Below are 3988 nucleotides of genomic sequence, written 5' to 3' on the forward strand. Positions count from 1 at the left end.
CATATTTTGACCTTTCGACTAACGTTGGTGTATAATTGAGATCACCTTATAAGGCTGATCATTCACCAGCCAATACAGTTAGTCCATCAAAGGAGGAGAGACAAGTTGAGGTTGGATTGATCGCAGGGTCGGTTCCCAGTGGGAGACGACTCTGTGAACAAAGCCATGGATGTTTAAAATTTTTTTTATTGTTTAACCTACAAAAGGAAAAAGTTGATGATGTCATTCTCTCTTTTGCTTTTAAAATTGAATTCTTTTTCCTTTTTTTTTTGTTTCTTATGTCAAAGCAAAAATTAAAATAAATAAATAAATAAATATATATATATATATATAGAGAGAGAGAGAAAAAGACATGTATGCTGGCAGGATACCAGGTATCAGACGTGAAGGTAAACAATGAAAAAAAAATAGTGTATGTTCTGATGCGTCAGATGTACGACCGTGCATGACAGACATTGGTCAGCTGAACATTACACAATATATGATGGGAAGGAAGAAGAGAGAGAAATAAAATCTGGTCAGAGAAGAAGTTCCACAGTTCGCTCTTGATCGGAGAAGAAGGTCCACAACCCTCCGCTAATGAGAGAAGTATCGCACTAGAGATTTTTGCATATCAATGATTCTTAAAGAAGAGGTTAGCAAGGTCATGTTAGTGTCTGCTGTATCTTCAACGAAAATAGATGAAGAAATCGCCTATGTGAACCTGGTTTGTGATATTAGCTGACTGCGAAAAATCACCTAATTTTTTTGTCCGATTAGTGGGAGAAATTAAGCCGGAGATAGTTTCAGAAGTAACAGTAAGGAGGAATACTTTCGTCAGAAAGTTTTGCACTGAAGAACCTACTTTGTTTGAATCTGTGAGTATTTTGAATATTTGAATAGTTTGTTGGTTAGGTAATTTTGTTTCAAAAATCTTAGTGTGCGTGTGGAATCTAATGGTAAATGTTTGAAGTGTGGGGTTTGTAATATATTCTCCATTTAATTTAGTATTTCAATTTTATATGCAGTAGGGTCTTCAGAGTAGTGATTGCAAGGATTTATATCAAGATCAGAGATTAGGTATTATTTAGTTTTGCGGATTTGTTGTGATTATTTCTGATAAATTTTAGGAGAAAGGACGGGAACAAAATCATTGTTTTTGTGATCCGAATCTTCCCACCCTTCCATAGTTTATTCCGCTGCACCTGTAACTGACTTTCGCGGCCTATAGTGTCCTTCACAGTTCTGTTAGAGATCTCCATACTGTTCTTGGCCTTACAATTTGGAAATGTTAGGGAGGTGGAGTGGGGAGGTCATAATAGAATAGTAATTGATTTCAGTAATGGTTTTTTGTTGCGTATTTTGCCTATAGTGTCAGCAAGGTTCTGTGAGAAGGTTCTTGGAGGATTTCATTTCTGTCTTTTTTAGTAACATAGTTTAAGAAACAAATTCCTGGTTCTGTTTTTATTATAATTTTTTTTTTCATACAAGCACGAATGGAACTAGAGACATTTGGGATCTTTGCGAAAAATATGACACCGGACAGCATATCTGAGTAGTTTTGAGTCATGAAATCAGTCACAAGTTTTGATCGCTAATTTGTTGGGGAGATTGTGTTTCTTTTCTTGCATGAAGGTCCATTAAAAATTAGGGGTATTGAGTGCTTGGCAATGGAGTGCTGCTGTTATCTGCATTAGTCAAAATCCCTGTAGTGACATTGAATAATAAGAAGGATAAATTGTAATCTGGATGGGAAAGTCGATTACGGGATCATCTCTGCCACCCCTCCTTTGTTCCTTGTTAGTGTATTAGGTGTGTGATTTCCTTACATTACAGCTTATATTTCATTCACTAACAACTCTTTGGAGGATTCTTGAATTCGATAATACTATTGACTGCTTCATCACAGCCAAGTAATGCTAGTTGTCTATTCGTAATGTTCCCGGATCCAATCTGATTACAAAATGTGTAGACCTGAAAGCATGAGATCCAGTTCCCACCCAATATGTCAGTCACCAGTAATGGAGTTTAAGATGCATCCATTCAGGGTGAAACTGCAAGCCAACTCCATAGCTTGAGTACTCTCATTTGTTTCAGTTGATTTCCAGGTCCCTTAATTTAGTGTTCATTGTTGGTTTGATACTCCAGTTTGAAGGAAAGTTCTGTAACAGAAAGTTTTGTCAGCATAGGAATTTTCTGTGTTTAGACCAACTTTTTTGACATAGGAAAAAATTCTTTCTAACACCTTACACACCCTAGGCTTCAGTTTGAATCATTTAATCAGTGTTAGGGGAGAACCACTGGAGTGGGATTTAAATTTATAAATGTGCTTGAATTTGGTGTTGTGCTCTATTTAGGAATGATGAAGAATCCTTAAAGTGGCATTGTCTATTGAAAATGTGAACCTGTTATGGGTTGTAACTGTCTATAACATTAGCATTTCTGCAACTCTTGCTCAGTAACTGTCTATACTAAATAGGCCCCCTTGAACCCCTATAATTATTTTCAATACAAACACCCTGTGTTGAGTTCAGTGTAGGTTGTTACTGATTTTGACATCATATGTTTACTTCTTCAGTTGTTGTATATAGTTGTTGGGATCCCATTCTCTTTAAAGTTATTGCTGCGTGGACTATTACAATGAAAAATCCACGATTTACCAGAAGTGGGTATTGTCGTTTGAAAGAATTTACAAATCTAGAAGTAATGTTACTGCACCGTTTGTTCCCTCTCAAGCTTAATACCTTCTATTAAGTCAGGTAATTGTAATACAAGTGCGCATAGAATTTAATGATAATTATTAATCTTCTGAGGTAGTTAACAAGTTTTCTGGAAGTAATATATCTTTTCTACTAGGAACGTACGAGTGGTGACCCGAGGAGACTGATTGTAGAAGATGGCAAGGAAGTTTTATGTTGTCTATAAGGGGTATAACCGAGGAATATACAAGAGTTTAGTGGAATGCAACAAGCAAGTGACGGGGTATCGAGTAGCTGTATTTAAGTCATATAGCTCTCTAGTTGAAGCAGAACAGGAGTAAATTTCAAGCAAGAAGAAACAGTTGGAATGAAGGGGGACCATCACATGGGAATTACTTAGTCGAACGTAATGACTTTGTAATCAGGAGAAGGTGTAGATGTTCGGATGAGGGGCCTTCATATGGGAAGGAAACCTCGGAACGTGTTTGTGTTGCGGGATGTCCCTGCTTCTTTCCTTGTTTCTAATATTTATTGGAGTTGTTATCCGTTATTGTAATCCCCACTAGATGTTCTATGTAAGGATTGAAGAATTTGGATTTAAGGTTACGAATGAGTAAACTTTCTGATTGAAAAATGCAAGGATGAAATCCTGACATTGTTTGATGAATGGGTCAACTGTCATAGAGTGCAAACAAATTGGTCAAATTGTTTCATGTTTTATGAACCCATATATAACGTGAATAGACATCCACTTCTTCTAACGAATATACATAGAAAGTGGATAAATTGTTAGATGTAGATATTGATCAGGCGATGTCTAATGAAATAATCAATTTATTGAAACGACTAGTTGGTTGAGATAACATAATAGTCGTGGGGTAACCCTACCCCGCAGTAGTACATATGGGTTATTCAATGACCGTGTAACCGTACTCCCATATCGATGGGATAATGATGGAGCTAATGATATAGTTGGCTGTTTTTCTGAGCATTTACCACTAATGTTAAGTTAGTGGTGTCAACAGGTGAGACCGGTTTGGTCCCGGTCGAGAATATCCGCGCATGACCACCAGGAAGTATTGCATTTTAAATGCCCGTCTAAGTAAACGGGCATAGGTTAGGGGGGCATGGTATGCTTTATGATTGGGACGATTGGTAGTGGGATTTAATCGGGCCTCCTTAAAGCGGGCCTAACGGAATAAGGAACTATTTAAGGCTAAACGGGCCTTGTGCGAGAACATCGTATAATTTTATTTGTAATGTGGAGATGAATGCGAAGAAATATGCGATGCTAATTTGTAACGAAAAGG

The 3988-nt window shown here is 37.1% G+C and overlaps 1 long non-coding RNA gene across 1 annotated transcript; it reads left to right on the plus strand.

Annotated features, from left to right (window-relative positions):
• Positions 1 to 285: 285 nt before the first annotated feature.
• LOC122062951 lies at positions 286 to 3317 on the plus strand. The gene is made up of 2 exons (XR_006135157.1): positions 286 to 857; positions 2836 to 3317. It is a non-coding gene; the product is annotated as an uncharacterized LOC122062951 (long non-coding RNA).
• Positions 3318 to 3988: the final 671 nt, after the last annotated feature.

The sequence above is a fragment of the Macadamia integrifolia genome, unplaced genomic scaffold, assembly GCF_013358625.1.
Source record: "Macadamia integrifolia cultivar HAES 741 unplaced genomic scaffold, SCU_Mint_v3 scaffold115, whole genome shotgun sequence".
Taxonomy (NCBI): domain Eukaryota; kingdom Viridiplantae; phylum Streptophyta; class Magnoliopsida; order Proteales; family Proteaceae; genus Macadamia; species Macadamia integrifolia.